A 13683-nucleotide genomic window follows, 5' to 3' on the forward strand; every position below is an offset into this window, starting at 1 on the left:
GCATCATCAAGGACCCAAACCATCCTGGCCACACACTCATCTCCCCGCTACCTTCAGGTAGAAGGTACAAGAGCCTGAAGACTGCAATGCCCAGGTTCAGAAACAGCTTCTTCCCTACAGCCATCAGGCTACTAAACTCAACAATAACTCAAACAAAACTTTGAACATTAATAGCCTGTTATCTGTTTATTTGCACTTTATCTGTTTTATTTATTCATGTGTGTATATATTTATATGGACACACTGATCGGTTCTGTATTCATGCCTTCTATATTCTGTTGTGCTGAAGCAAAGCAAGAATTTAATTGTCCTATCTGGGACACATGACAGGGACACATGACAATAAACTCTCTTGAATCTTGAATAGTCTTCAATGTGAAGTGCTTCAGGATGATATTGCCTGCACTTATAAAAAAAATTATAGGGCTCTTGCAGTCTCTCACCATATGTCCTTTTTTTCAAACATCCAAAACAGATTCCCTTCTCTTTCAAGAAATCCATCTTATCTTCATATTCGTTCATCTTGAAACTTCGACACCATCTTATGGTGTGACCAACTTCATCACATAACAAACAAAATACTATTTGCTTGCTAGTAGACACATTACCTTTCATTACATCTGTCTTTTCTATGGGTATGGTTGTGATAGCACAACTACTTCTCTTAGGTTTTGATCTTTCTTCAGTTTTGGTAAAGGTAAAACCTTTGTTATTTGCAATCGGTTTATGATTTTCAATAGTCCCACAGTGTGGCTCTAACATGGTCCGTACTTCCTCGTCCAAGAAATGCACCAGGTCTGATAGGCTGGCTACTTGGTTCCTCTTATCCATTATTCCGCCTGCTTCATATCTCCACCTTTCTCTCAGTCTTCTGGGCAACTTGCTAATGATGATTCTAGTATTACTTAGATGTTTCATTTCCTCCATGTGGCCGAGTTTTTTCATCAAGCTGCAACAACCTCTCAGAAATATTGCATAATCACTCAATGCATCCACATCTTCCGGCGATTTCTTTTCAAGCATGGGCCTTCTCCATGTATGCGTTAGCAATCCTCTGTTCATTACCAAAACATTCTTTAAGTAACCTTCTCGCCTTTTTATAGCCATGGTTGTCTGGCTCATTTTGACATCTTTCTACCAGTAACTTAACATCTCCACTTGTGTACTTCACCAGAAATCGTAAGCGCTCCTTTTCATCAATAATTTTCGTTTCTATTACCTATTCTAATGACCTTACAAAAGCTTCATACCTCAAAGAATCTCCATCATATGTAGGATTTGTTGCTGGTTGTAGAACGAGAGAGGTATTTTGTCGAGTTATGATCTGGTAGAATTCAGTTTGCTTTTTCACCAATGCCAATAATCCATCCTGATAACCTTGATTTGGCTTCACCTGTTGATAAACAGGCCTTTGTGACTCAAACTACCCTGCTCAAGCCTGTGCACCAGGCCTCGGACAAGCGTGTTCCGCTATTGGTTTGTCTCGAGCATCCACGGATGCCCCATTAGTTGTTTGTTTCGATCTAGCACTCATTTGCTGAGAAAAGGTTTCATCCATCTTCCTCTGTTCCAATGGGTTTTCAAAACCAAGAAATCCGGTGGACCTCGATTGTGGAATTGATCCAATTGCTGACTCAATTGGAGTAGGTTTTTCTCTTCGTCCAGACCTCATCGCCCTCAATGATCTAGAGCTGCATCTTGAACCCTCACTTTCCAGTATCTCCTTCTTTGATATGGCCACCGCCATCTTTGTGTCTAGTTTCAGTTGTTCCATTTGTCGCCTCATCTCTTCTTCTTCTCATCACATCTCTTCTTTCCTCTGATCGTTCCGTCGTCTCATCTCTTCTTCTTCTCGCTCAATATCATGTTTCATCCTCAAGGCATCCGCTTCTATTGAGAGAGCAGCAAGATCAGCTTCAACTCCCAATCGAGCAGAAGCCCTTGTTACGGAACTGGCTGTAGAACCACATTTATGTCTTGAACCTCGTGGAGATATTTTCGAGATATTATCTCGTGGTGTAATTTCATCTTTCATTCTGGCACCTTGTTGCTTCGCACTTCCAGCTACTAAGCTCGTAAGTTGTGGTATAATTTCAGATAATCACTCCTGTGCCTCATCCATGAAACCATTGAATATCTTCACCTTATCTTCCCACCACTGGGTATGTCTTCTGCGTTCTTCCCAAGACGGCTGTGAACACAGCAGCCCATTCTATTTCTTTCCAACCTCTTTGCAGAGGTTCCATAGTTGGCTCATATTAGATTTCACTTTGATCGCATTCTGTACTGATTCCATTAGTTTCTTCTGTTCTCAATTAATCTGGTAACCTATTTCCATAATTTGTTTCTCTCCTTCTCAGTTTCTTTCAAGCAGGCAGGTTGTGTATTATCTGTTTCTTCTCGATACATGAGTTCTCTGTAGCTTTTAATTGACTTGTTAACTTGTTCCCATATCGAGTTTTCCTCCTTCTTAGTAGACAGGTTGGCAGGTTGTCCTCGACTAAGCTTGACTTCGCCACCTTGTGGTTCCTCAGGCATGGCTCTTTCTGCATATTCTGGCTCCATAATTTTAAAGAGGTCTTGGCAGATCGCCAAGTCTTTAAATTAAACGAACAAAGTCTTCTCTGAATTCTGCTCCAACTTTATGCAAACATCGAGTGGCTATTTTGAAAAGAATGTCCTCAAAACAATAACAAACTGATATTGTAGACATCTCTCAAACATCCATGGGCTTAAAGCTGACGATAGTTCGAAAGGAATGCGTGTTACCAAGAGTTCAAAACAATCCAAGATCAGTTGTCTCCTTTCTCCAGACAGATTGGAAACACTTTCTGGCTCTTCTTCAGAAGCCGTTTAAAATTAAAGCTTTTCAGCTTCAAAATTCAAAGAATAGTAGTCAATTTTACTCACAATTTCTGTGATGATGTCTTTCAGATAAGTCTCATCGCTGTCGATAGACCTCAAGGCCTTCTCTGGCCGAGATCTATTGTCTTCAGTTCCTCGGCTGGAACCGGTATTGTCTTCAGTTCCTCAGCTGGAATGGGTATTGTGGCCAAACCCTCTTCCGAGATCTTAGCCAAATCTTCTATCCCACTCTCTGGGACTGGTATTCACCCCCCTCCTCGGAGGTATCCTTTGACTTAATGTAGCGGCAGATTTTTATATCGTTCAAGAAATTACTCCCACTGGCCGCTAAATGGACTACATGGTTAAGGTCTTTGTACGCATGCAAGCTCTCCGTCGGAGACCTTCAGAGCTTTTTCACAGATAAATCTTCAAAACACAGTCGTTTGATTAATAAATTCTTTATTGTTGATGAATAACAATAAGGTACATCCAAACTTCTTCCGACTCGTACACTATAATCTTCATCGAACTCCAGCTTATCGCATTAAACGCTAGAAAACTCGTGTCTCCGTTACACTTCGCATGGTCAAAGGGTAAACCTTCTCCATGCTGTTCCACAAGAAACTTAGCTCCAAACACGCCCTAAAATACGTCTTAAATCCCACCCACAATATAGAAAATACATAGAAAATAGGTGCAGTAGGAGGGCATTCGGCCCTTCGAGCCAGCACCGCAATATAATGGGCAGTCTAAAATTTAAAGACACATGCCATAATTAATGACACACAAAACAAGCCAAATGGCCACTACATAAGGTGCCCTTCTGATGCCCTTCTGATTGTTAATATGTCTGAGGGTTTTGCAGAAATAGCTGAGCAGGATTGCAAATGCATGATTAGGATTGATTATAGGATGGGGTGTTAAAAAGTATTGTTAATTATGTTGCAGAGTGTTTGTGCTGTTATCTTGTGATTGGTTAAAGTATGGAGCCTTGTTCAAATTGTTTATACGACCTGGGGAAATATTTCTTTACTTTGGTAAACTGTCTTCTAACTAGAACCTTCTGTGGAAACAATGTAATGGGGTACTTTGTGATTGGGTAAGGGGACTGTCAATAAATGTATTATATGTTCTATATTTGTGATTGGCTTGTAGGGGCTGCCCCCCCCCCCCCCCTCCTCACACCCCCATATAGTTTTGCACCACGGATCCGATACCCTATAAAAGAGGGGACACAACATAGATCAGCGTCGATCTTCTGGGAGTACACTTAGGACTATGTGGCTGTCTGGAGGTGTCTATTCACACGAGGCTGAAGGGCTTGGAGGAGTAGAGACAAGGATCGGACCCGCCGTGTTGGTTAGGTATTGTATAGGAAGTTCATTTGTGTTAGTGAGAATAAGGAATTAGTTGCTCCAGTGCTTGACTCGGTGTTTTGCTGAACTAGACTAAGGGGGTAAGCTGTAGAGAGCATAATTACACTTCCAGCATCCTGATGCATTGCACCATGCATATGGTCTGGATGAAAGTGACAAGCCTGCGATGGACTGGGCTGTGTTCACCACTCTCTGCAGGTACAAGTGATCAAGAACAGAGCAGTTGCCATTAGATGGATCATGTCATATCTGTAGAAGTTCAATCTTTGTGGGCATGCTAAATCTTTTCAGACACTTAAGAAAATTAATATGCTGATATATTTTCATGATCATTGCATCATTGAAGGGACAAGGATAGGTTGCTGGTGTTATGTATGTCTGAGAATTTGAAGATGTTGCCCATTTCTACAGTAGCACTGTTGATGAGGACATTATTATTTTCACCATCCCCCACACCCTACATCCTTAGGTCAACAACTAATTATTTTGTCTTGTTAGCGTTAGGTGCTAGGTTGTTGTTCTGACACCCTGATAAAAGTTTGATCTCTTTCCTGCCACCAGCTCATTAATATTGTTGAATTGACAAACAAGGAGATTGGCAAGCCTAAAGATAGAGATGGCACTTCACTTGGCCACAGTCATGGGTGTTCAGGAAGTACAGCAGGGGACTGAGCACAGTCTTAATGCCCACCAGTATTGAGGGACAAGGTGCAAATGGTCTGAACAATTCTAACCAACAGAGGTCTGCCGGTTAGGAAGTCCAGAACCCAGTTGCAGATGGCGATCTGATTGCTCAAGCCAAGCTCCAGCAGTTTAGTGATGAGCTTTATTCAGATTATGGTTGTTTTAAGGCTGGGCTGTTGTCAATCAGTAGCATTCTGAATGTTATTGTCAAGTTGATCCAGAGCTCAATTAAGTGCAAGAGATGACATCCATTGTAGATGGGGGGTTTTTAATGCAAATTTAAAGGGGTCTAGATTAGCATAAATGTGGGCCATTACCAATCATTCAAAGCACTTTCTTATCATCGATGTTTGAGCTACTAGGCAGTAGTCATTGAGACAGGTCACCTAAAGGGCCTGTCCCACTTGGCGACCTAATCCGCAAGTTCTGGCGAGTTTGCCCTCGACTCATACTCACAGCATGGTCGACACGACGTTGTAGGTCTTCGTAACTCTCCTTCATGCTCGAGTGGTCTCCGCGTATTCGAGGCCTCAGCTAGGTCGCAGCGTTTTTTTTCAATATGTTAAAAAATGCCCGCGAGTAAAAAGGTCGCCATGGAAAAAATTGATACATTTTTTACTCGTAAGTTTAGTCGTAGTAGGTCGGCATGTTAGTCGTAGGTAATCAAGGGTAGTCGAAGGTAATCGTAGATAGTCTTCATCACAGTCGAAGGGAGGTTGAAGAAGGTTGTCTTCACTCTCCACTATTCGGTGTACAATTTTCCCGAAGTTAGTCGTAGCTAGTCTTCAACATAGTCGAAGGAGGTCGAAGGAGGTCTTCTACATAGTCAAAGAAGGTCTTCAACATGTCATTTTTTTAAACTCTTCTAAACTCGCCAATTAGGTCGCCCAAGTGGGACAGCCCCTTTACTTTTCTTGAGGACTTAAAATGATGGATGTTTCCTTGAAGTAGATGGAGACAATACAGTATTGAAGTGAGAGATTGACGGTTTTGACAAAAACTGTGGCCAGTTGACTGAAGTATAAGTTCAGAAACCATGTAGGGATTCCATACAAGCTGGCTGCTTCCATAGGGTTTACCCTCATGACAGAAGATCGGGCTTCTGCTATCTACAGGACATGGGAGGTCACACTTTAATAAAACTTTGTTTGCCAGTTCAAAACGGGTGCAAAAGGCATTTAGCTCATTCGGTAGAGTTGTATCATTGTAGGAACAGCAGCCTAGAATTTGGAATAACAATGACAGCCTGCAGGTGTGGTAAAAGATAGTTTACTAGGCTTGATGAAGTACATCTGCTCCACCCTGCCCCCCATTACTGTAAGGATACGTAACATTTTCTCCAAAACAGGCTATTATTTACTTATGACAGAAATGTCCGACAACTACAATTACATATAATTAACTATTATTATTGTTCGGGTATGTGGATAACTATTTGGTTAAAAAGAATTGCCTGAAAAAAAAACAAGACAATATATCCATCCGGATGCTGTGATGAACAAATCTGCCATCAGATAATAACTAGTTTCTTTGAGTACAATTTATATGCAGTTTGCTTAATCAAATTTGAAAATATAGACATTACCACCCATTTTACTCAATACTGTAGCCCACAAAGATTGATAATAAAACATAAAGATCTTATAACTTATAGTACATGAGAATTACATCAAATTAAAACAAAACGACTTTTTAATTTTATTTATTAGTAATCTGAAACTATTTATGTACACTGCTTTGCAAGACATTGCTTTAAATAAATACATTTAATTTCATATATTACTATAAATATTTTATTCATTTCAATATTGACAGACTAATTATTGAATCTATTTCAAGATCACAATGTATCTGTTACAAAACAAAAATTAAATGATTTGCTCCCAAAAAAACTTTATTTCTATGTCAAATGAGCATCGCAGCAAAATGAATGTTCAACTAAATGGCAAATCCTTGAAAACACGAAGCTTTGTCATTTCTACACCCATCCAAAAGGAGTGGCATCCTATATTAAAAAAAAAATATATATTATTTCTAAACGTTTCCTCTAGTAAAATAAATGAACAGAAATTAAAACTCCGTCTCTAACTGTACAAGAAAATCAACAAATAGAACTCGAGAGTGTTGCAGACGCAGAAGGCTCCAGGGAACAATGAAGGATCACTCAGCAGATTTGACATTAACAGAAAAGAGCATAAAACTTTACTCACAATATCCCAAGGGAAAATCCTGCATAAACAATCGCCAATGCAAAAAGTTACTCAAATGGAATATCTATTCAGTATTGCATCTCCATTAATAAATTCACAGCCTCAGTGATGATCATCTGTCAAATGAGGAACTGGAATGCCCTTCCAAATATTTTTTTATTATCCATGACCAGATATTTTCCAGAGCCAAGTAACACATTTTCAGCTATTGTTTATGGGAGCTTGCTATTCATTTCCAGATTCCTCTGGATGTTTTCTTAACCCTTTGGTTTTTCTTAAGGCTTTAGGCTGTGGGCCGAGGAGCTTTTTCATTCAAGTTTTTAACCCAACTCACGGAACTACCTGAATTTAACATATTGTGTAAAAATATTATATAAACCATACCTGAAACTCATCAAGAACAAAACCGGCACATATTTTACCTGGAACTGAAAGGTAAGATCTAAAGTCTGAATTTATGAAAATTAATCTGTATGGATTTTAATTAATTTAATTTCAATCTCTTATAATGTGAAAAATTAGATCTGGAGGCTGAAGTTGAGGGCCTAAACTATGTCTATCCATAACAAATTAAATTAAGTTGTCACTAATGCCAGCTTGTTGAAGTCAAAGAAGTCTTCTTAAACATCTAATCTCGGAGCTGCCTGCGATCACTTAACACGAAAAAGTGCTCCGACCGCGGGGCCTATGTACTTATCATAGTGAAACCGCAGTCTCCGGTAAGAAGCGGCCGATTCGGGAACTCGGACCCGCGGAGTGTATTTGAATCATCTCCGCGCGGGGGGGGGGAGGGGGGGGGGTTACATAGTGCCATCCGTAGTGGTGACTGCGGAGCGTTCAAGGCCCCAACCACGGAAGAACAAAGGAGGAAGATTTACTGCACTTTATTGGCTTCTATCGCAGTGAGAAATGCTCAGAAATGGTGGATGTTTATGTTTAAATCAATTGGTGTATGTGAACTTAAACTAATTTATCTACGGTAGTAATTTACAGTGCAAGTCTCATTAACATTAAGAAGAGGTTAACATTTTATGAATTGAAGTCCATGCAGGCTTAAGTACTATGAGATGTCTTTTTTTCTGTAGCTATTCTGTAGCCTCTGCCCCTCCACCTGAACGTGAACTAACTTATCTATGGTTGCAACTTACAGTGTAAGTCTCATTAACATTAGGAAGAGGTTGACATTTTATGAATTGAAGTCCATGCAGACTTAAGTACTATGAGATGTTTTCTTTCTGTAGCTATTCAGTAGCCTCTGCCCCTCCACTCAAAAGTGTTTTGTGTGGACATGCACTATAGGCACTGTGCCACATAATGAACACTAATTTGATCATTTGCTGACTTGCCATCCCATCTACCTGGACATGCGTACATGTATATTTCCCCATTGATATGTTGAGATTGTCTTACATAATATAAAACATGAAAAGATGTAAAATACTCCCCGACACATTTTATCTTCTATTATTAGGAGGCAGCAGTGTATCCCGGGTTACCATGCCGAGTGCTATCATCACTTCTGCAACATAACAACAATAAATCGAGCTATAGCAAGGTCTCGAAGGAAGAAAGGTAATGATAGGACTCAAACAATTCTTTGTATTTATGGTGATATGTTACTTTGAACAATGTAAAGATATATTTGAGGATGTTGATTTATTTTACTTTTCATTTCTTTACCAGGCTGCTGTACATTCAAAATGTCTGGAACAGTTTCCACAAATTCCCAGTCCAAAGGGACATGGGTGGAAAATTGTAGGTGGTGAATTGGACATTGACTCGGCTGATCTGCCTCCAGCCCCAAGCACGTTGCTAGAATTAACATATTGGTCATGCAAGAAAACAAGCTGTGAGAAGTCAAGTAAAGGGAAAGGAAGATGCTCATGTCAACAGCATGGTGTGCCATGTACAGAATTATGTAAGTGTGTTGACTGCAGAAACTCTCTTACTACAAAAGATTTGGAATCTGATGAACAATATTCAGATGAAGATTAGATGGAATGTAAACCACAAGATTGGGGAAATAAATTATTATATAAAGTATTTTAACATGGAGTGTTTTACTGTTTATTTTGTCGATTTAAACAATGAGTGAATGACAGGATTATGGCGTGCTGGTGAATGACAGTATAACAGTCCACCCATCCACCCACACATACATCCACCCACACATACACACATAAATCCATCCACACACACATCCACCCACACATCCATCCACACATACACACATCCATCCATCCACACATACATCCAATCAACATACAATATTCCATACAATATTCCACACATACATCCATCCATCCATCCACACACACATCCATCCACATCCATCCATCCACACACATCCATCCATCCACCCACACATCCATCCACACACACATCCATCCACACACATATTCACACCCATCCACAGATACATCCACACACCCATCCATACACACACACACACATACATACACACACATCCATTCACACACATATCCATCCACACACGCATCCATCCAAACATACATACATACATACGTCCATACACACATCTACAGCCACACGTTTGACAGGTATACACAGACACACACACAAACTACAGATACACAAACAATGCAACACTTTTGGGGTTCTTTTAGGTTAAAGGTAATAACCCTCATTTGCAAAGGCACCATGGGGGGGGGGGGGGGGGGGTCCTCTAACATAAATATTGGCTCATTGTAACTTAAAATGAAGTCCCACTATGGCCGTGACCCCCACTCTGCACACTGGCAGTCAGTGGGGTTCAGTAAACGGGGGAACCCACAGGAACTGCCCTCACCCATTAATTAGGCTGGTTCAGGAGCCGGACATCTGTGGCAGTCTCATTCAAAATACACACTCACAAATATATTAATTATATTATTTTTATAGTATAATTATACATAATTATATATGATTACCGTCATATTCACGTCATATATATAAAATAATGATTTAAATAGACCGCAGCACGGGATCAGGCTCCCCATGGTGTAATATGGGCATTAGACACTTACATTTTCGATCTTGTTTTCTAATTAGTTTAATTAATTAATGTGCAACTTTAGGCATTGACGAGTTATGACTTCCTTCTCAATTATATTTTATTTAAATCTGTGAAAAATGTCATGTAGTTCCTAGACATGTGTCACAAAAGTTAAATTCTAGACACATTTTCGATGCTCGGCCTACAGCCTACTTGTAATTTTAAGTTTCCATCTGACAGTTCAAGTTAAAGAGAGCACACTAAAGACAGCTAACACATACATTTCCAATCCAAGCCCTGGATATTACTGTATTTTCTATTATTATCTCAATGATGCCATACTTCTAGCAGGTGGTTGGAGAACAATATTTGTAAATAATTAAGGCAGATGTTCCTTTCAAATTGGTTTTATATTTGTAATGGAAAATCAGAGGAGTAGAAAACATAAATACAGTTCTGTTGCAACACACATTTCCATTACTCAAATGGATTCAAGACAAGTGATGAATTTGGAAACCCTATTTGCACTATTTAAGGAATTGATAATAATGTGATTTTCATCAGAAACAAAAAAAAACACTTAAAAGTTACTTTGGAAATTGATGGACAGAAAACAAGTGGTCTTTGATTTAAATAGTACATTGGGAAAAAAACTGTTTCTATGTAACTCCTGCAGTAATCGGATACCATTGCCTTTTAAGAACACAGTTGATACTTTAACCACTGGTAGACATGGAAATTGACAAGCAATTATTTCTATTGACACTATTAAATATAGTAACATACAAACTTAAGTTAGCTTGTACTAAGAAAAATAAAACGTATTGCTACTGAAAATACTATTATTTTCAAAAATCCTGCAGGAAAAGTGACTTGGTTATTGTGAGTCTGAAACGGGTTCTAGCTCCTAATCCCCTTTCCCCATTGATACCACAATTGTCATTATGATGCAATGTTTTATAACACAAAGTTTCTTGGAAATGCAACCTTTCACATTTCACCTGACGTTGAAACAAAATCTATCCCCATGGCAATCAGTCGCCTCCGTATCCAGATTTGTTCTCATTTCCACAATATTTCCAAAGTGCCACCCTTCCTTATCCTTACATTTTTAATGTCCTAATCCTAAATACCTTCTTACCACCATGGTCGTAACTACCTTGCAGTATCAATACATATAAAGCACTTTTAACATACTAGGACGTTCTAAGGCATTTCAAAGTAATATCAAACAAAATTTGACAGAACCCAATAAGGAAATACTGCAAATGACCAAACATTAAGTTGAAGTAGCATCAAGGAGCATCTTAAAGGAAGAAGCATATGTCTCAAAGTTATGCTTCCAATGTAAAATGAGGACAGAATTGAGAATGTGTCTTTTGAGTTCAATTTTACTAAAGTAGTAATTTGACTAAATAGTGGTCCTATAACTCATCAAATGCTGTGAAGCTCTTTAATCAAGCTTTATCTAAGATTGCAATGAAGTCTGCAGCGGGATGGTCCCGGCGAAACACAAACCGAACAATGGTAATATTAATCGTAACTGCCATGTGATAGCTCTACTGAGGGCAGCTTCCATCACTTCAGTGGCAATTGCAAATACTCCTTATTGACTGATAAACATTTGGATTGAATCTGTACAGATTTTTGTAACTAGGACAAACCAGCACAATATTTATTCCATATTGTTGGATAGATGCTAGTGATATAACTCTACTAGAACAGCGCTGCTTGGGGTACTCATATTTCTGGAGTGCAGCTCTTCAATACTACAACTAGGATGTTGTCTGGCCCCATGGCTTTTGCTACACCAAGTGCTCTCAGTCATTGCTTGATAATAGTGAAGTGAATCAAATCGCTAGAGATTGATTCGTAATGGTGGGGATCTCAAAGGCAAGCCACGATGGACCATCCATTCGGCATTTCTGATTGAAGTTGGTTGTGAATGCCCAAGTCTTTAATTCAACACTCGTTTCCTAGACCTTGCCATTGTTGAGAATGCAGATCTCCTTGAAAGCGTCTTTTCCCATTAGATACTTAACTGTCCATTTTTGTTTGCATGCTAAAAAAAAAGGCATAAAGGCACTCAGTTCATCTAGTAAAGGTCTGTTCCAGAGATTGCACCAGATTTCAACTTGCAGCCAATAGCTTGCCAGCGCTGAATATAACTAACATGGGGAACTGATCATAAGAGGCTGTTCAAATTGCTTTCTGAGGATCTTCACATATAATGTCACTCTCCAGCACCACCTTGTGGCAGAATTGATCTGAAATGTTGCCTGTGATCAGTTAGCTCTGCTCTAATCTGCCTCGCATGTATATAGTTCTACATTGCAGCTTCACTAGATTGACACCTCATCATTTTTAGGTAGGCTCAGATATGCTCCCAATGTGTCCATCTGTACTCAGTGAACAAGAGTTCAACATCTAGGTCAATAGTACTGGTAAAGTGAGGGATATATAACCTATAAGGATACAAGTTGCAGTACTGTACACTTCTGCTGATGCTGTTATTCTATAGCACCTCATGGATGCCAAGTGTTGAGCTGCCAGATACAAATCAAACCCATATTGCACAAATGTAGTACCACATCATGTCCCCATATAGAATGTGCAATGTTCAATTCTACCAATGTTAACACGGACAGATCCATCTGTCATGCGTAGAGAGGCGAGAATGAGATCAAGTAGGATCTTCTCATTATTATTTGCAGGCTGACTCAGTCAGCTATGTTCGACAGGACTTTGCTCGGTTGGCCAGTGGTGATGCTATAAAATTGTCCAAGTGATGAACATGAAAATAGCAAAGGCCCAGAATATATGGAGTGAGGAATTTCACTGCTACTTTCGACTATTTTTGAGTATGGAAAACACTAATTCATCAACGGAAAGAGGAAAGTAGGTGGTAATCATAAGACTTCATGCCATGAGACCTCTTGAGGTCTGGAATCAATTTGAAAGATTTCAAGCACTACTCCCTTCCACCTGTAACCACTGTCCCACCTCCTCTGCCGTAGTCAAAAGATATATCCAGGAACTGTGATTGGGGAGTCTCACAGAAACATAACTTACAGATATTGTCAGTTCATTAATTCACTAATCTGTGAGACAGCCCTCACATTTTTGCTAGTGGATGTTTATGATAAGGGTTGTTTGCTCTCGGAACAACTTTTCCATTCTTGTTTGAATGCAGTAGTCATGGTGCATCAATGGTGTTATTATTAGTCCACAGCAGTCATTTTTATCAATTACTAGACTAAGTGGGACCCATTGGGTCCCAGCATCACACGGGAGGAACTACACTTCCGGATTTTATAGTCCCTCCCCCCTGCCGCCAGCGGGGGCAAGCAGAGAGAATAGCGATTTTAAAAAAACCATTAATATCTCTCTGATTTTTCATCGACGGGAAAAATCCTCCGGTCACGGAAGGCGGAGGGGGGCTCTGCGCGAGGTGGCCAAAAATGACGGCCATAGGTGGCGGCGTTCTCTCGGAAATCGCAGCACAGTGGACCAAAAGCGGTCAAGATCAGACTTTTAGTAATATAGATATTGAATGTTCTCGAGTCATATG

This window comes from Amblyraja radiata, chromosome 11 (genome assembly GCF_010909765.2).
Source record: "Amblyraja radiata isolate CabotCenter1 chromosome 11, sAmbRad1.1.pri, whole genome shotgun sequence".
NCBI classification, from domain to species: domain Eukaryota; kingdom Metazoa; phylum Chordata; class Chondrichthyes; order Rajiformes; family Rajidae; genus Amblyraja; species Amblyraja radiata.